The sequence below is a fragment of the Sceloporus occidentalis genome, unplaced genomic scaffold, assembly GCF_023333645.1.
Source record: "Sceloporus occidentalis isolate IW3139 unplaced genomic scaffold, rSceOcc1.0.p SCAF_5, whole genome shotgun sequence".
NCBI lineage: Eukaryota > Metazoa > Chordata > Lepidosauria > Squamata > Phrynosomatidae > Sceloporus > Sceloporus occidentalis.
The window spans coordinates 130,187,162-130,208,394 of NW_028316985.1; the positions used below are offsets into that span (position 1 = coordinate 130,187,162).

Genomic DNA, 21,233 nt, shown 5'->3' on the forward strand with positions numbered 1-21,233 from the left:
AATTTAAAGTATACTTTTTTATGTTTATGGGTTGCTGCTGTTCATTGCTATAAGTGAAGGACCTATATTGTTATTGTCTAACTTGAAACCCAACATGCTTGAATCTTGTTGTTTCCACTAGAAATATGACTTTGCTGCTTTCCCACATGACTTCTCAGAAGAAAGTGTGGTGTCGTATGCCTTATTTAAAGGGAGCTATATGCCTAGTCAGTAATTTTTGGGCTTTTAAATATCTTTTAAAAAAGTACATAGTGTACAATTTTTTATTTTGTTTTAATTGCAAACTTGAAAACCGTGATCTCTTCCCCTCCTCCTCCTCCTCCTCTTCTATCAGCACCATAGCTCTATCTTACATACTCACAGCTACAATGTGTTTGGGTTTCTTCAGTATGGGATGACACATTTAGCTGTCAATGGTTCTTCTTTTGTGCAAGAGAATTTGACTCACCTGTTTGTGAATTTGTTTTATTTCTGTATGTGATTCTTCTTTCTTGCTTGCTGAGTTACTTGCAGTTTCACTGAGTCTCATTTTTCAACAGAAAATTCAGTGCTTTCCTAATCATTACAGACACTTCAAGGTGCATAGGTCACAAAACATAAAAGCATGCTTTCTTTTCTTCCCTGCAACCTCCCCCACCCTTACAGAAAGCTCTATCTTGGCATATGGCAAACTAACTGTTTCTCACATGACTGGAGTTCTAGCAGCTGGATAACTGAGCCTAAAGGCCTTACCTTTTCCAGGAACAGGGTCATTGTACACTAGCTGCCTTATGTAGCTGCATCTCTGGATTAGGATGAAACAGATGGCAGCTTGAAAGAGAGAATATTAAAAAGTACTTGCAAATATTCTTCACACAGAACATGCTGCCCTATTTCCCTGCACAAGGCCACCTCTCCCCTGCCACCGAAGAACTGTTTGCAAAGACATACTTCCAAATAAATTAATTATCACAATGGGTCTTGGTTCACATTGCATGTTTCTAGGGCGGAACTCTTAATCAGAGCTTTTAGTTTGCACTTAGAAACCTCAGAACATAGATATTAATGTGATACATACCAAGGGAAAATCATGACAAGGCAAATTCCGAACAAGAGAGCAGTACTATCACCAGCCTCTTGCTAGGATGTGGTTAACCAAACAAACAATTTCGGTGGTGTTTCTTGAAATGTCAGTGAAATGATTGGCGCTATAATCTCAGAAGCACCAAAAATCTCTTATTAAATTTTAATGCATTCTTCAACTACGCATATTTAGTAGTTACGGTGCTTTAGTACTGCCACTGTTTGCTATTTTAAAAGGTAGTTAGCACTTTAGATAGGGGATGAGGTAGATGTAGGCAATGAATTGTGGAAGGTAAGCAAGGTTTTTTCTTACATTTAGAATGGTAGTAAATACCCTAATGCAGGGTTCTTCTAAGTGTCAAAATGCAACCAACTATTTTTTTAAAAAAATATGGATACAAGACTGAAATACCTGAAGGAGACCTAGGCTGCAATCTACTCTGCAGAATGAATGCAGTTTGACATTGCTTTAACTGCTAAGGTCCAATGCTATGGAATTTGGGGATTTGTAGCTTTGTGATATATTTAGGCTTTTCTGTAGGAGAGCTCTGGTGCCACAACAAACTATAAATCCCAGGATTCCATATACTGAGCCGTGACTGTTAAAGTGGTGTCAAACTGCATTAATTCTGTAGTGTAGCAGCAGCCAAAGAGCAAGACCTGTGTAACCAAGCAACATCAGACTGTGGTCAGATTGGCAATAGTTATTAAAGAGGCATCTTTTCAAAACCCACATTTTATTGGAACAAAGGAGAGTGCTTTCTTTGTTGCCATGCACAGATTTTGGAAGTCCTGCTTGGGGAGACCTATCATGTTTCCTTTTCATTGGCCTGCTGTCACAGTATTAAAATCTCACTATTCAGAAAAGCTTTTGGTGGTTTTATGTTTTCTATAGTTTGTATAACTAGGGCCCTGTACAAACGGGCCTTTAGGGATGCCCTCATCACGTGCTAGGGTTGCCTGGGGGCGGAGTGCCCACACGCTCCACAACCCTTGAACGTGATGAGGGCGTAACAATGGCGGCACCCTGTATACATGGGCGCCACCATTGTTACATAAGCACTGCGCGGCATCCACACAGCACCGTGTGGTGCTTACGTACCAAATGTGCCACTGGCACACTCGGTATATCAGCATCGTGGGGTAAAAAGAACCCGCTTTTGCCGGGTTTTTTCCTCCGCAGGGAAGCTGCGCGATTTGGCGGCTGTGACTTCCCTGCAGAGGAACAACAGGTGCCGGCAGGCCTCCCTTTTTTTGAGAGGTCTGTACCATGCCTAGCTTACTATTCTGCTTTAATTTTCAGTACTGTTATTTTTTATTGTATCTTAACAAATTTTCTTGGCCAACTTGAATTGTGTAAGGCTAAGTGGGCATAAGTACTTTAAACAAACAAATAAATTCTGAGCAACAATTGTCTATTGTTGCTCATGTATTGTCTTTTTTTTTAAAAAAAGAAACTTTATATTGCTTTCTTACAGAAATGTATATATTTAGTCTGTAATGTCCTTTAATGTCTCAATCAAACTGAGAATTAAACAAACAAACAAACAAACAAACAAACAAATTCAACCTGCCTGTAATCACCATAAACTACCAAAACATTGCTGTGACTAAATGAACTATGAATCTGGAGGAGCCAGGTTTGGGTTTTGTCTCTGCCAAGACAGATTTTAGCAAGTCATCCTTCACAATGTCAGTCTTCCTCTATTATCATGGAACAGATACAGTAATAATGTCATGGTTTAGAGGGATGTTGCCATGATTACAAGACAGTATTTGTAAAGTACACAGAATAGTTCAAAATCGTTGTTGTTGTATCTTCAAGTCATTTATGACTTATAGGCCTGATTTAGACGGGTCTTTGCAGTGCCCCCGTCCCGTGCTAGGGGTTGGCCGAGGACGCACCGTCCATATTGGCCTCACCCCTAGCACATGACGGGGGCATCAAAATGGTGGTGCCCTGTACACATTGGCACTGCCATTTTGACGTGATGGATGCCTAGCATCCGTCCCGTCCCGGCACCTTTGTGATGCTGCATGTGCGGCATTGGCGCATTATGGTGTCACAAAGGCGCCACAGGAAGAACCTGCTTTTTGCAGGTTCTTTTTGTTCCGTGACAGAGCCGCACAGTTTGGCCGCTGCAGCTTCCTCATGGAGCAAACCAGGGCGGCGGGAGACTGCCCTTTTTGGGCGATCTGTATCCCGCCATAGTGACCTTAAGGAACTTTATGTAGCACAATAATTGTATATAATTTAGCTTTATTTTTTTCACTGCCACAGGAGAAGAAAGCTCCATCTTGATTGAGTCCTAAACAAATACAAATAAGCTTTTAGGTAAATTCTTTTTGTAACAATAACATACTGGTATCACCCCTTGAAGTGTTGTTGCTGTTGAAGAACGGCTGTTGATGTTCAGGTCATTAACTTTATGTGTGCAATGTCTTGAAGCAGAGACTTGGAAAGACTACTGATGAAAGTTAAGGAAGTGCAACAGTTGAATATTAAATAAACAATGACTATATATTGTTTACATAATTGGGTAATGGAAACATAGAAATAAACAAAGATTTTCTATATCTTAGCTCAGTCATAAATCAAAATGGAAACTTAAGATATCAGAAGGCTAGGTCTTGAAAAAAATAGCTATGAAAGAGCTTGACAATATCCTCAAGTACAAAGATATATCATTAAATTCCAAAGTCAGAATTATCCATTCAATAGTATTTATAATTTTATATATGTTTGTGAAAGTAAGACAACAAAGTTTATGGGAAGAGAATCAACTCATTTGAAATGTGGTGCTGGAAGAGAGTTCTATGGATATTATGGTCTGCCAAAAAGACAAATAAATGGGCCCTAGAGCATAGAATCATAGAGTTGGAAGAGACCACAGGGGCCATTCAGTCCAACTTCCTGCCATGCAGAAATATACTATCACATCTCTCCTAACAGATGGCCATCCAGCCTCTGTTTCAAAACCTCCGATGTAGGAGACTTGACTACACTCCCAAGGCAGCCTATTCCACCGCTGAACACCTTTTACCATCAGTGAGTTCTTGGTAATGTTCAAGTGGAATCTCATTTCCTGTAGTTTGCTCTGGAGCAGCAGAAAACATGATTGCTCCATCCTCAAAATGACACTCTTTAAGCATGACTATCATGTCACCTCTTTATCATCTCTTCCTCAGGCTAAACATACCCAGCTCCCTAAGCTGTTCCTCATACAGCATGGTTTCTAGACCTTTCACCATTTTGGTTGCCCTCCTCTAGACACATTCCAGCTCATCAATATCCCTCTTGAATTGTTATGGCCAGAACTGGACATAGTATTCCAGGTAAGGTCTGACCAAAGCAGAATAGAGTGGCACTATTACTTCCCTCGATATAGACACTACACTCCTATTGATGTAGCATAAGATCATATCCACTTTTTAAGCTGCTGCATCAGTCTGTTGACTCATGTTCAGCATGTGGTCTGCTAACTTCCCCAGACCCCTTTTGCATGTACTGTTGTCAAGTCAGGTGTCAGCCATCTTACATCTGAGTCTTTCCTTTTTTTTCTGCCTAAGTGTAGTAACATACATTTCTTCCTGTTTAAATTAATTCTGTTAGTTTGGCCCAACTCTCTAATTTGTTGAATTCTGATTCTGTCTTAAGATACCTCACCTAATTTGGTGTCATCTGCAAAATTGATAAGTATCGATGTTGAATAGCACTGGACACAGAACAGAACACTGTGGCATCCCACTAGTCATTTCTCTCCAGGATGAAGGGGAGCCATTGGTGAGCACCCTTTGACAGTGGTATCGCTGGTGATGTGTGGGGTGGGGTCTGAATCACACTGGGTGATATCCCAGAGGAAGGATGATACCTAGTTGAGCCCTCCTCCCCTTTTGAGCTTGGAAGGGTGAATGCTGGCCTTTCTCAGCTGCTCCATCATTGGGCTTTCTCTCTGGATAGGAAGCCCAGCGACAGATGAACGCTCACTTTTCCTGGCTGCTCCCTTGCTGGGCTTGCTCCCTGGAGTGGAAGCCTGATGATGGAGGAGAGGAGGGGTGAATGCTCACCATTCCTGGCTGTTCCATCATCAGGCTCCTTGGGGAGGAAACCTGGTGATGGAGGAGAGAAGGGGCAAATGCTCACCTTTCCCAGGTGCTTTGTCCCCAGCGATGGAAAAGAGGAGAGAAAATGCATCATTCCCCAGATGACACCATAGAATCTAGATAGTGATTGCACTGTCCTTTGGGTTCCATCTGTCAACCAATTTCAGATTCACCTAACAGCAGCATTGTCTAGGCCACATTTCATTACCTTTTTTACAAGAATATCATGGAGGACATTGTTAAAGGCTTTACTGAAATCAAGATATGCTACATCCACAACATTCCTTCCTCTATCGAGGTTGTAACTCTTTATAAAAAAAGAAAGAGATAAGATAAATCTGGCAAATTAAGTCTGAACTCTTCCTAGAAGACAAAATGATTAAATTTGATTTAAATTTAAATGATTAAGTTGAGACTGTTGTAGTTGGACACATCATCTGGGAACTGTAGTTTGTTATGTCACCTGAGCTCTTTGACAAAAAAGCTAAATGTCTCACAAGAGACATTTCCCAGAATTCCAGAGCATAGTTAAAATGATGTCAAACTGCATTATTTCTGCAGTGTGGATGCAGTCCTAGGGTGTTTTTCCAGTCTGCAGCCAGTGAGTAGATAAAAAAGAGGTGCAGCTCTTTAGTCTGAAAAGGTATTGATTATTCAAGGCCATGGTGCCTTCTTCCATTTCTTTGAATGAAACTAGTTTGTCGTCGGAGTCCAATTACTACTTCCTGCACTCTTCCTGCCTTTGATCATCTTTTATTTCATCTGTTTAGTTCTCCAGGCTATCTTTAAATTTAAATGATAGCTAGGCAGACATTTTTAGTAGCTGCCAGTCAAGGAAACCACTTAATAGGATAGAGCTTGATACAACAGTGATGCATGCATTACATGTGTTTTTGATTACCTTATAGAGTGTCTACCATCTTTACAGCCAGAAACATACAAGGTGGTGATTATTTTTTCTAACGAAAGTTCCTTGAGGTTCTTGCGATAACATACTACTTTCCTTGATTTGTGATGCTTCAGTCATACATAATATAGTTATTGCTATCCAATGAGACATAGAAGTAGTATTGAATGAAAATTATCTTCGTTTGAAATCTTATTCTGGGTATGTATCACTTTCCACAATGTTTATGTGTATTCTTTATGTCACTTTCATAGCTAGATAACAGCGCTGCTGACAGATTGCAGAATTGCCCCACATCTCTATTGTGAGGATTTCTAGAAGGTGATGACTAATGCTTTACACAAGTCAACAAGATTTAGTGCATTCATAAACAAATAGGTGTCCCTTTGGAGCTTAGCCCTTAATGTTGGGAAAACTGCCAATTGTTGTGATGTGTGTGTTATTATTATTCTTATTTTAAAAGAGGATGTTAAGAAATTATTCCTAATTGTTTCCCTAGTATCTAAACTATTATGATGATTGCACTATGAAAATTTCCCTGGTGTTGTGGGAGAAAGTTTTAGCATCAAGTTATTGGAGAAAATCAGAGGGAAGTGATGTTAGGTGGTCAGGAGAGGTCTGGAGAGGGAGAAGGATGGTGGGAGGAGAAGGTTTTAACTGTGGGTAATGTCAACAAGGCATTTTAATGAAGATAAGTTCACATCAGAAAAATATGGCTGCATGCATAATAAAGTACAGTATGAAGCTTATCTCATGGCTTACTAAATTGATTTACCTCAATTCATCTTAAAGCTTAATTTGGGTGGCATCCTGATGTTATCAGAAGGTTTTCGCCATCTGAATACAGCCCAGGTCCATTCCTGCTTCCAGGAGCGCTCCTGCAGCCATTTTCTTAAGCCGGAAAACTCCTGGATCAGACAGTGAGTGATCCTGGAAGTGGGGATGGACCTGGGCTATTCAGGTGGCAAATTTGGTGGCAAGAGCCTTCTAATAACAACAGGATGCTGCCCGAATTAAGCTTTCAGCTGGATAAGGTAAATCAATTTAGTAAGCCATGGAATATGTTTCAATACACAATATAGCTAAAGTAAACCTATCACCTTGGTAAGATTTCTTCGTACTGGGTTTGCCATTGCCTTCTTCTTGAGTATTTGACCTGCCCAAGGTCACTCAGTGGGTTTCTATGCCTATGCAGGGATTTGAACCCTGGAGATTCTCCACATTCACAGTCCAACTTGGTCCCTAGACCAAGTTGGTCCATCCTCATGCCATAATGTGTTCCAAAAAACTTATTTTTCTCACATTGACAAAAGAAATCTGGGACTGGCCATTCTTGTTAAGAACAAGCAATTTGGTGATGCCAGCTTTGTAATAGGATTTGCATCTCATTCCAAGATGCCCTGCAAAATTTTGCATAATGATTATTGTTGTGATGTTGTTTGTAGAGATAAATGCAATAAATGTTAAGAACTAGATCCCCTTTCTCTCTGTTTATGTATATAAACGATTTTAGCAGAAATTGCTTTAAACTATTTTTGTCAATGTATTTAATCAACAATTTCAGTATTTAAAAAGGTAGTGTTTGCAGGAATGTGGAATAATAATGTGAAGTTGCTTTAGGCCTCTGTCACAAATTAAACTGGGCACAGTGCTAATTAATTTATATCAGAATGAATATTAAATTCCAATTCTTATCAAAAATTTATCAATTTCTAGAGCAACCTTGATAATTAATGATGCTGTATGTGGAATTCCATAATCTGGGCTCTGGCATGCATAACTTTCATTTATGAGCTAGGAGCTGCAGATCATTTGGCCTTTGGTGCATTATTAATTAGGAGTGTTTGTATGTGATCACCAACCTCAACATTCAGGGGAGTTTTAAGATGATGAAGATGACGACAACAATAAGTGATACTCAGCATTCCTATAGCATGCTTCCATAGTTCAAAATGCCCAAATATATTGTCTACAGTACCATTATAACAATAAACTTGTCTTCCATGCTTCAGTCAGTTAGACCACAAGAAAGCCAGCATGCAGCCTTTTTGATATGAAAGAGAACCAGCAAATTCTAGTGTGGTGCAACTCATTACAGCTATAAGCCATGACAGAGAAGGCATAAATAAGAAATAGAAAAAAGACATACCATCCAACATTTTACAGATGAAAACTGGGACATGTGCCAAGCAACATCAGAGTTTGATCAAGATAGCAAGAGTTCTTAATGAGGAAGAACACACAAGATAGCAGCAGTTTGCTTTTGCCCCTGCCTATCCTCTCCTTTTCCTCTGTTGAACCGAGTGTAAATTACTTTGCAACTTTCAACTCAGTTTGTGTAACTGAAGTAAATTGAGGATAAAAGTGAGAAAGTGGTTTGAGTAGAACAGAGAAACCAGGACATTTCAAGAGCAGCAGAAAAAGTGTGATGGCAGAAAATGAATTGGCACTGTCCCTGCCAAATTGGCACAGTTGGAGAACATGGAGTAATAGCAATTGGGCAGTTACTATCTTGCAACAACTATGTGCCCCCTTCCACTCTCCTGTAGAAGATAATTTATTTAGGTTTGAGGAGTTTGCAAACATGTCATGGCCTTTCTTATATTTGCCACCTCATATACCTTTGTAAAGAAATGAGGCATAAATTATTAAGTCATGACAATTTATGTTGCTTATAGATGACACTGTAAAGCTGTAACAAGCAGATTTTTTACACCGATAGCTTTTAGAGTAATTCTAACATGTCATGACACAATGCAGTTATGTACACTTATATGGTATAGGTCAGTGCATTTGGGATGTACCTTTTTACAAATATTTAAACCATAATCTTTAAAGTTCTATTTTAAGACCTGTTGGCACTGGGTGAGTGCTCTAGTTTCTCATATCTTAGTATTTTATGCACTGTGCTGTGTCTTCTGATTCACTTGTCTTGTGACATAGCTCACTTAACAGATCTTGACTAACTAATATTATTGCTTAAAACAATTCTGCTTCCTTCCAGTGAGAGGTATTTGCAGGCAAACTTCACCAGGCCCTGTTGTTTCCCAACTTCCATTCATGTTAACAGGGCTTATCCAAGCCTTTATGCAGCAGTAATATCTAGTGAAATGCACCTTACTAAAGTGTACCTCTTCCTGTCTATTACATGCTTGTGCCCCATAAAATAAGCCAAAGAATGTTGGAAAACACTAATGCATGCCAGCTGTTTCTTCTAGATGAAAAGAAATGTAAACTCAATGTTTAAATTCTTACTGTTTGCTTGGTATTTGTGGAGATGGCTTATGTTGATTTTCCAATAATAGAAAAATGACTCACAGTCTCAACACTTGAAAACAACAATAGCAACTATATCTCATTGTATATTGAAGATTATGGTAAAAATACCATCCAATACCAGAATTACATTTCCAGGTTTCATGAGTCCAGAAAGACAACCATGACAGCATCAAGGCTTCATAGAGTGCTCCCCGTTTACTACACAATGCAGTGGCTGTTGGCATATCTGAAGTGTAATTGCATCTTCGGTCCTTATTTCTCAAGATGAAGCAGCTATTTGAATGCTCCTCTCCTTTTCTATCTTATAAACTGTAAGATATCCTCTTACTTCATTCCACATTCAATGAGTGTGAGGGCAACCAGAATAGGTGCTTTTCCCAGCCCTGCCACACAGTGTACCGCAATGCGGCAGCCAGGTTCTTCATGGAATTTGGTTTTCAACAAGTTAATCCAGTTATCTGCAATCTCACTTAGCAATGGTTCTCCATCATCAAACTGCCAGCCTGGAACTTGGATTCCTTCTTTTTCAACAGGTGTTTTATCATAGGGTAGCATCACCAACTCACGCCAAGGTTCTTACTCCATATTTCTTCAACTCCTCTGTGAATTTGGTGAGGGTTGCATTGATTGGGTTGTGGGTGATCAAGACGTGCATATTCTTGTAAGTAATCTTCACTGGAGCAGACAGTTCATAATGACAAGGGGAAGAATGTGCTGGGGAAGAAAAATATCAATTCTTGCAACATTTCACAGCAGAAAACATTTTTTTTTAAAAAGACTACTGAAGTGTTCAGGGATCAATCAGAGCTTTTTTTTGTTGGTTGTTCTTCAAAATGATTCTTCATGTCAAGAAAAGCTGGTTTCCTTGGACAGCCTCTGGAGTTCAACTTTAGTCTCAATCACTACAGGTGAAGCTCCTTCATATTCCACAGTCTTCTACTACATGCAATAGGCATTGGTGAGGCACAAAGAAAACGTAAGGATAGATCTTCACTTTGCTTCTCTAGTGTCAGTAAGAAGAAGAATTTTCCAATGTGTAGAAGATTACCCCATATATTTGAGGCTTGTGTGTTGCTGTCTGGAAGTCTTCATGGCAAAGTTTAGTTGTGGCACATAAGAGCCTGGTCCCCCGCTTACTTCTTGACCAGAGTGCTCTGCTGAGAGCAGCAGAAATCTCCTTTACTCTCAGAATTGCTATAAATATGTGGCGTAGATTCAAATGGAAAACTGGGAGCATTGAATGCCAGAGGGCAGAGTGGAGCGGGCATTTTTATAGCCTAGAATTTTAACATTTATTATAAAGACTGCTAAAATGCTTTAATATTATGCAAAACATAGATTATTATGATGAGTGACATGGTGTACAATGTAGGCATATTGAGGATATTTTCATGACATTAGCCAGTCAGAACAGGTTCTGGCAACTGCATGGGAACCAGGGGTTATTTTTTTGTTCCACAACCTGCTGCAGGCTGCACCCTCCCTGCACAGAAAGCCCAAATACCTCAGTTTTCCTCTGCAGTCCATCTCAAAATGGTGACATTGTGTAACATTGTGTAACTTCTTGTTACCATTCTGAGAGAAAAATTAAAGTCTTTGGGGGTTAGTTTTGTGTTCTAAAGTGCTTATTTTTATGTGTTTTTTTTTTGGGGGGGGGGGTTCTGTGTAGTTTGGTACAAAAACTGTCCAAAAATCTGCTGAACTTCTTTCAGTTGGAAAGCATGGGAGTGGACCAATAGAGAGCTTCAGGGTCCCCAAAATTGGATTTAAGGGCCACATATATCCCACAGGCTACAATTTGCCCACTCTTGAGTAGAAAAAGGGTGAAAATAGATAATTAGGAAATATGCGTTAACTGCTTATCATCCAGGCAACCACATACTGCAGTTCCATGGGGTTGGATCCAAAGATGTCCTTAGAGCTAGAAAGTCCCAATATTCTTTAGCCTGGTGGACATTTGGCATCCTTTAAAAGTGCTAAGGGCTCAACCATAAAATAGCTCCTGTGTGTTAAGGGAGGGTAGCTAGCCTGAAAACCTTGGGAGCTTTCTTCTTTGTCATTTGTGGCTCTGCCTCCATATGTGTCCCCCACCCCCGCAACACAACAAAGGAAATGGGAACATAAAGAGAAAGCAATGGAAAATGAATATTTACAGACAATGGAAAAGGGAATTGGAATTACAGTGGAGGAAATAGAAAACAGAGAGGTTTGAAGTGTGTGTGTGGGGACAGACGGAAAGGAAAACAGAGGGAAAACAGAGGGAGAATAGAGAGGACATAGAAGGATAAACACACACAGAAAGATCACAGAGAAAGACAGATGGAGGGAAAGCATGTATGTGGTGACACAAGAAAAAAACCACAAGGATAGCAAGACCAAGGGAGAGAAAGCAAGGAGAGGCGTGTGTCACACATATGTACAATATTTTTCACTTTATGCAAGTGAACGCAGAGATGGTGCATTCTTTCTGTCTGTGTGGAGGGAAGAGAGACTGCTTTCTAATATGAAAAGCAGCAACACACAAATGTTTTCCATTATCATTATTTATTAAGCAACACACACAAACACAAACACAAATCTGGTTTACATAAATGCAACAGTTAAACTGAAGAGGTTTAGGATGGACCTGTTTTCTCAGGGAGTGAGATAACTGTTCCTACTAGCTTCTGCTCTGAATCAAAAACCATCCTTTGCATGAGACCAAACAAAACTGAGATCACTTATGTTTTCCTCTTAAAGAGACAGCACACAGCACCTTGCATGGAAAAACCCAGTAGGCATTCCTGGATGGCCTCATAGGTGGTGGTGTTCCTGTGTGCACCATTTTCAAAGGGGTTTTTATGGGAACAGAAGCCTTAGATCCAATGAAGGAGTTGCTAACAGAAGGGGAAGCAATTTTCACAAATTTTAATCAAGCCTTCTCCTTTTAATCCCTTATGGCACTTTATGACTGTTCTCAGGGATTCCCCCCAAGACACTGGAACAGATATGTGTGCATGCCTGTGTATTTTATAGGAAATTGGTAAAAATTACATCTGTTTCATTAATGAATGCCAGGATAAATTTTTCTGTGACTGGAATTTTGTTCATGGCATCTAGTGCATTTTGAGTAAACTGCAACAGCCGGTGTCCCTGAGACCTTTTCATAGCATGAGGAGTTTTCTTTATAATCCAAGAGAGAAGGAACTGGATTGTTATTCTTGTCTTGGTTCCTTATCCATTTTGTATTGAGTTGTACTGAATTACGACAAGAAGCCTCCTACACCCTGCCATTTGCACATTGAAGGACTGTTATTGTTTGCACTATTTTGAAATTAAAAACAACACTCATATTCCACTTTTCAAACTCTAGTTGGCATTTAATTTTTAAGATTATAATGGCTAGGCCAGAACCAGCATATATTTAATGACCTCTGCTTTGAAAAACCTTTCTTAACACCCTCAGGAGGCTGGTAATGGCTGTCACTGTGTTTCACAGGTTCTGATGCTATTCCTAATAATCTTGACAAGTTACAATAACAACAGAACAGGAAAGTAGATCATATTTTTTTAGTTTCTAAATTTTCCATATGGACTTATTTTTAAAACCCATCTTGGCTTCTTGGAATGCTTATTGATAAGTGGTAATGTATTCAGGAGTTTTGAGATGTTGATAAAAGGAGATGATATGTATATTTAATTTCACTTTCACTGTAAAAAAGCATTGATTGTTAAATTCTTTGTCAAAGCAATTCAAGGACCTCAGGGATCAGACCCATGGTACAAGTTAATCAATATTATTTCATTTTGAGTTTTCATTATGGAGAGAATTTTGGAAGTTTAATTGATAACATTATGTTCAAGACAAGTGAGTACACAAATTACTGCCTCATAATTGTGTCTGTTTGAGAACTTGAGATGTCGCAGGAAGATTGCACCATCTGTCTGCACCTTTCTCTCTGTATCATTTGCATTAACCTTTTGACACTTGTTTATTCTCCATCTTGCTCGTAGATATTTTAAGTGACTTCAAATGTTCTTGAAATTTTCTCATCAACTTATTCATTGCAACCACATTGTATTAATAATTATGGCAGAATACACATTGATAAACCTGTATTACGACCTTGGGCGGTCTCCCTGGCACATCTTTTGAAATAAATTACACACAATTAGACAGGCTCATATTTGGCATGAAAGAAAGAAATTGTGCTGCACTACTCAAATATCATAAAGCAGGAATGACAATCATATTGACCTTCAGATGTTGTTTGATTGCAGCTCCCATTATTTATGCTAGCTAGGACTGTTGAAAGTTACTGTTCAACAGCTTCTGGATGGCCACATGATTCCCACCATTGTTTGAGATTTCTGCCACACTGCAAAATTAATGCAGTCTGACACCGCTGTGGAATCCTTGAATCTATAGTTGGTTGTGGCACCAGAGCTTTCTGACAGTTTCAAGACAAAAATATTCAGCAGACTATATGTATAACCTGAATATATATACATGTCCCATATATAACCTGATGGCACTACTCATTGATACATTGTTTTTTTTTTGGGGGGGGGAAACCATTTATAATTCAGGAAGTCCAGGTGGCTCTTGCATCTGAAAAAGAGAGCATATGATTCTGGCACAAAGGGTTGTATTTTAATTATCCAGTTTCCTATCAATGCAGCTGTTTTCAGATTTTAAAAACTTCCACTGTTACTAACCTTGACAATCATCTAATTAATGGGGAAAATTGCAGCTGAGTGTCAAATCGAAAAATACTTGCCAGTCAAAAACTGTAAAAATAATTTTCACTTGGCAATATCAATTCATAAAGTGTAAAGAAGGGTTTTTAAAAGCCAAGGTGGGAAAATAGCCTGGCATTCAATAGAGCCTAACCTCTGACCAATTATACACAGTAATTAGTGTTTTCACAGTCAGAGAATATGTGCTCCCCTTCTCTTATTCCACAGCCTTAAATTGTTTCCGCTGGTGAAATCTCTCAAATTAGATGGTCCATCTGTTTCTTATGTTGTCCCTCTAGTATTAAACATAGCATCCCCATATCTGATGAAAACTTATAGAATAAATAATGTGCTACCTAGGATGAGATGATGAGGGAAACAGACAAAGGGGTTACCTATTAAACTCCTGCTAGGTTTTTGCAGAACTGTCATCTAACTTTTTAATGAGACATTCTATCTGTTAAGTTGCAACATGCAAAGCTATACCTAAATTGGATTATGATTTAAATGAAGTTAATGTGGTAACTTAAATGTGAGCGGAGGGGGCTCTCTTTAAAACACATTTTGTACCCAATAAATGACAGTTACTGTGTTTGCACAAAATTTCTCTTTGAGAAGTTAGAGATCAATCGATAACCCCCATTGGTTATGCAGTATGACATGGATGGGCAGCTATAAATGGGCTTCGAGTAACTTACGGTGGGTATGCTTCAAAATTCCTATTCCTCCTTGTCAGTTTAAATGGTTATTCATGAGCTGTTTGGCTGGGATGGGGACATAGAAATGAAAGAGACATTTGCCTTTATCTGGAGCTCTGTACAAGCAATTTCATTTATCAACAGAGACATTTAGCCTTATCTGTCAGAGAGCTCTGGTGCCACAACAAAGTACAATTCTCAGAATTCCATAGCAGTGAGCCATGAAAGTTAAAGCGGTGGCAAACTGGATTATTTCTATAGTGTGGATGCAGCCTAGACCAGTACAGTTCAGGCTATCTGATGTGAGGAACCAGCTATTTCTCATTGGCTACAATTGTTTCTTTCTTTCCTAGAAATTCAGTGTGGACCAGCAGCCAGTGGTTCATGCACTGACCCTGAAGTATCTTATTCCAACTTATACTTCAAAGTTATTAGTTCTAGGACACTTGTTATTTATAACAGAGTTTAGGTGTAACTGGTTTATGAATATTGACCAAGAATCCAATTGCTAGTTCTAATTAGATATACTGAAGCAACAGGGTTTATATATGTGTCAATTTACCATTTAACAATTGAGTCCAGTTTGAGGCTATGGATTCAGGTAATTGTTAAGAGTAATTCAGCCAAATTCCACGCATATTTATGTGGAATTTTCCCTTTGTGTTAACGAGTTATTTCCACTTTGTGGAGCTCATAGGACTGAAACTTTAAAGAAGGAGACGTATTGTCAGCAGATAAATGGCTATTGGCTACATCAGGTGTAAACATTTACTGTTCTCTTAATGTATAGCACTAGAAGGAAAACAACCTAATGCAGAATGTCCTCAAATATAGTCACAGCAACAGGTGAATATAGAATATGGGAAAGCCACATAGTTTAGCATACTGATATTTTTTGTGAAAATAACCAGCCAACCAGTACTGAAATCTTCTGTTGTTTATAAATGATGCATGATTTTTGAGGTTTTACACAACATTCCACTTTAAAGCAAAGTTCTTTTCAGTAAGCATAGAAAAGATCTTTCAGATGTTGATGGTATTTCTGGGCAGATCAGCTCTGCCGTATCTGAGGTACAAATTAAATCCCGAGTTATATATGTTTTAGCTCCCAGCTTGGGGTCTACCAACATCTATTTGTATCATTTTCAGCCTGTCAGATGCTTTGAGCCTGAGTCCAGTCTCTGTGTCCCTATTGGCTGATAAACTGCCCTCTGTCCCATGGGATGGAAAGTATAGTAAAGGCATATCTGTATAGACAGACACTGAAGGCATACTGATTCTTTTTAGGCATTCTAATTAGGAGGTAGTGTTATATATTGGGATGCCCTTGAAGTTGACACAGACACTTCGACTGGTGCAGAATTCACAAGCCAGAACTGTACCTATTAGAGGTGTAAAATTTCTGTATGGTAAAAAAATGCATTTCCCCAGAGATCCCCTCCCCCCCCCCCTTGAAAAGAAATGAAATTTTCAGGAAAGGTAGAAAAAATCATTAATTTTTTAATCAATTAAAGTAGCTTTGTTGTTTTAGAAACATGAAATACATTATTTATGACTTGGTACAAACATATTGTGTCTGATATATTAAAAACCTAGTTTATTCAGGAATTAATTACAAATTGAATTGACTTTTTATTTAAACAAATGGAGTTACAAAGGATTGAACTGTAAGGAACCATTGAATTATAATGAATCTTTTTGCTTTTTCTAGTTTATGAATATCAGAAAATATCAACATTTGTAAAGCAAAGAAAATTATTTTGTTCCCTCTAGTTCTCCATCCATAGTGTCAAGCAGACATAAAGAACTCATAAACATGAAAAGAACTGGGAAAAGGAAACAGATGAAGAATTGCAATGGTATGAAATACTGAATATAGTCTTACACACATCTCTTCAGATTTTTTTTTGCACAGTATGATCTTGTTCAGCTGTTGTTCACCCAATAATTATTGGGTTGGATCCAGGTTTAGTCATATTTAGAGTAGACTTCAGTCAGACTTCAATTAATCATAGCTAACTCAGTTCTCATTTATTTAACTGCATCTGCTTTAAGTGTAATTGTGAGTACAGTATAGTCCATTAAATTACATCTTTGGATATGTCCTCTTTTGTACTTGAACAAATAGAAGTAGCTCTTTCACAGTTCATGTTAACGCAAGTATAGTAAATACAGGATGAATATCCCTTATCTGAAATGCTTGGGACCAGAAGAATTTTGGAATTCGGATTTTTTATTTTTATTTTGGAATACAAGTAGCATAGTATGTACCTGTGCTGTATTTGCAAGGCTGGAAAGAGACATGAGGCTGGAGAGAATTGCGAGGCTGGAGAGAGATGTGAGGATGTATGAAATGGCACAATCCAAGTGTAGTGCTTGACATGAATCCACACCTCTCACCATTTTACAGATCCTTGCATCTCTCTTCAGCCTCAAGTCTCTCATCTTTCTCTAGGCTTGCATATCTCTCTAGCTTCACAAATACAATATAATTAGTTCCACAAATACAATACTATGCTACTTGTACAGTGCATAACAGAGTCCAGATCAAAGCCTCTAAGTGTCATGCCACCAATTAAAAAGTTTTGGATTTTGGGGCATTTTGGATTTCCAGATAAAGGGTACTCAATCTGTATAATAAAGCACATTTCAGGCAGGGTGAAGATGGGAGTGAAAAGAGCTGTATAGAATTGTCAGCTAGTGGAGTGATTTCAATGTTGGGCTTATATGATCACACCTGGACACCCCTCCAAACACAGGTTAAGCCCCTTAATAATAAGGACCTTTGTCTTGTCTGGATTCAACTTCAATTTGGTTTTCCTCATCTAGTCCATTATCTCCTCCATGCTTTCACTCAGGAAACACACTATCCTTAGCTGAGACTGTGAAGTCAAAGGCTTTCATGGCCAGCATCCATAGTTTTTTGGTTTTTTGTTTTGTTTTGTTTTTTCGGGCTATGTGGCCATGTTCTAGAAGAGTTTCTTCCTGATGTTTTGCCAGCATCTGTGGCTGGCATCTTCAGAGAATGTTTGCCTGGAAAGAACTTGGGTATATATATATACTATGTGACCTGGAAAGGCTGAGACTGTTTATGAGTTCATGAGAGCTCTAAGATTTTTCTGTCCCACAACCTTCTCCAGGCTCATTTGGTGAAAGCAAGGTAGAGGGCTTTCTTGATGGCTGCTCCCAGACTTTGGAACTCCCTCCCAAGAAAGGCCAGGATGGCCTTATCCTTGTTTTCCTTCTGACGACAAGTCAAAACATTTCTGTGTTGTCAGGTTTTTACAAACTAACTAGTGTTGGTCTTTTAATGCTGTCCAGTTTCTGCTTTTAAGGCTGGTATGTAGTCTTTAAATCCATTTTAATATTTTTAATCTTTAGTGTTTTAACTTGATAAAATGTTTAATTATTTTAAAATCCTGTACTTTTATTTTGTGTATTTTTATTTGTATTGTTTTAAATATGGCTTTAGCTGTCTTGAGTCCCATTATCAGGAGAAAGGTGGGATAGAATGAATAATGATAATGGTGGTGGTGGTGGTGATGATGATATATAGACACACAACTATTAGTTTGTAGGGAGTTTGTACTTTTAAATATTACATCAAAGATTTGAACCAAGGAAAAGTACAGCCTGCCATTTGTATAAATGAAATGGATGCATGTATGTCTGCTTGAGCTGCATAATGTATTTTACTTTTGTAAGGTTTTCTTCTCCTTAACCACTGGAAATATCATTCAGCCAATGGTTTCTAAGATTTTGACAAGTATTCCCTATATAATTTAAGTTTCTCTTCACAGCCATAAGAAATGGAAACCTTTTGAAAAGAGGAGCGCTAAGACTCACATGATACTGACTCCCACATCCTTTATAAAACTGCATGCTGTTGTTGCATCTGCTCAGAATCTATGCAATACATTTGGCACTGCAAGTAGTGACAATGAGGTGAAAAATCAGCTAAATAGAAGAGTTGTGGAATTACTTCATGTTTGATAGTGCTTCTGGGTTACAAATTCATTAGTTTTGACATGCATCATTTTGTGTCTTTCTCCAAGGTTGCTCTATTTATCTACCCATAATATACGAACATGTATGTTTTAAAATACAAATGTGTAAAAATGGATTCTGTATGCACACCTGCAACAAAATAAATATTAACTTACAATGTATGTTTTGGTAAAATTAAGTTGCAGTAAATGTTAGTCAGATTTTGTCTTTAGGTGTATAGCCTTATATATAACATGTTCATGTGCTCACTTTCTCCTTGCACAGTAAGTGTATTAACCCATTCAGATCTGAAATAATATTTCTTCTGTGTTCATGACAGTGGTTGTGTTGCTTGAATGCTTGGTATCTTTTCTTTTATCTTTTTTTTCTTCTAAAGCCCCTTGCCTTTTTGCGCAACATGTTGGGGAAAGATTATACATAAGGACTCCTGTTCATATGAAAAATATCTGAAAACAGTAGATTTAATATTTTCCCAAATTGGTTGTGTAAAGGCTCACTGGCCCTTTAATACTGTGCTTCTGTTGTCATGGCAATGGAGATTTTCAAGTAGGTTGATCTGCTGTGCTTTGCTTTTTATGTAAGCCTTTTATAGGCTGTCGTTGGAAATTCATTTTAGACAGCACCCATGCACTTCAAGGAGATGAGGAATCCTTCCATTTATCATCCCTTTGTTTCAGTTTGATGCCCATTAGGATTTGATGACGTTTTCTTAAGAATCTGGGGTGGGTATAGAGATCTTAATGCACCAGAAGCATGGATGCTTATCGACTGTCCTCACCCCCAGGGTGCAGAAAACAACAGACATTTTATAGACACATACACACGCACAGCTGATAACACAGTATTGTGGACCATAAGGTCAGGTTATTGATTGGGCAAATCCATGTTGGAATTTAAAATTTGCTTACTCTAAATATTTCAGATTTGCTTTGTTATGTAAGACATTCATTTTGTGAGTCTGGGGAAGTGAGAGTTTCCTTTTGCCTAATTCCCACACAGTGTATGCGTATTGAGCACACAGTATGTTGTGGTTGTCATTCTTATTATTTCCCACCTTTCTGCCTGCACAAGTCTCAAGGCAGCTTGTGATATACAGTAGATAACCAGTTCACTATTGGCTGTATTATGTTTATATCTTTTTAATGAGTAATATTTTCCTTCCCATCAAAGTGGGATAACATGACACACCTGGGATCTTCAGGATTTTTAGCATGTAGAGAATGACCAGTACTCTGTTGCAAGTGCTCCAACTTGCAATGGCTTCTTTTTTTGTTTTATCACATTGTCTGGGCCTGTTTTCTCCAGCAAATTAGAGAAATGCCCAATGATTTCTTGATTTCTTTCTTTGATTTGCTGGAGAGCACCAGCAAACTGCTCACTGATGACAAGCTAGGTGCTGTGGTTAATAGATCTTGGCTTGCTTCATCAGCATGCACGAATATATCCTTTGATCTCATCACACTGTCAGAAGGATGAGGATGGGTCTCAAAGGCATGTTTGGTGGACACATGTGAGAGGGCCTTCTTGGTGGCTGCTCCCAGGTTATGAATTTCCCTTCCATTGGAGTCTGGGCTTTTATTTATTTATTTATTTATTTATTTATTTATTTATTTAAGACTCTTTTGGTTGTGGCAGAAGGGTCTTTAAATATTTTATTTTCAGACAGAACTAACAAATGGTATTCATTTCATTAAACTGAATTCAAAAATTAAAAAGGAGAAAGAAAGGAGAACACTTGTAGACATCTCCTTCAGTATGATTAAATGTTTGGATATGTGCAATACAGCAGTATTTAATAATAAACAAGTCTGTTGCAGTCACTCCATTCATCTTAGTTATTTAGCCATGGCCTTGGATCTGACCTTGAGAAATCTGGGTTTAGATTATGTGCTTTTGTCACAAGTGTGCTGGATTTGTTCACACAACATGACAAACTTAAGTTACTACTTGGTTTACACAGCATGACAAGCCCAAACTGCTACTTGGATATTTGTTTCCCGTCTTACAAACTAGAAATCAAATCCATGATATGTTTTAGTTTTGTTTATGAATTCTATCTTTACTTTGTGGGAAGAGAGCTAAACCAAGATTGCTGCTGTGCCTAGGTTTGCACAGTTAAATAAACAAGCCACAGAGTGGTGCCTTTTGAGTGGGAGTGACATAGCAACATGTATCAACACCAGGGATGCACAGAACACATATAAGCTTTGTAATTCTCAACAACAGAGTGCCCTGACACACTGAGACATCCTGCTGAGAAAAAAATGATCAACTAGTGTGCAATTTTTCACATTGCAGGACTTTTTTGTGAAAAATTCTTTTGCACAAAATACCTGGAAGCTTTTTGCACAAAACAAAAGTCTTTGGGCAGGTTTTTGTATATGTGCGTGTATGTGCCTCTGTAAAAGAAATCTTGATACCAAAATCCAATGTTTTTACAAAGCAATTTTTTGCTT

At 38.4% G+C, this 21,233-nt stretch overlaps 1 protein-coding gene and 1 pseudogene across 1 annotated transcript in view; one reads left to right on the forward strand and one right to left on the reverse strand.

The window, feature by feature from the left end:
- Nucleotides 1-21,233, forward strand: part of GPM6A (glycoprotein M6A) — a 209,367-nt gene that overhangs the window by 35,696 nt on the left and 152,438 nt on the right. The gene's annotated exons all lie outside the window — the stretch shown is intronic.
- LOC149312824 (protein tyrosine phosphatase type IVA 2 pseudogene) lies at nt 9,551-10,028 on the reverse strand (annotated as a pseudogene).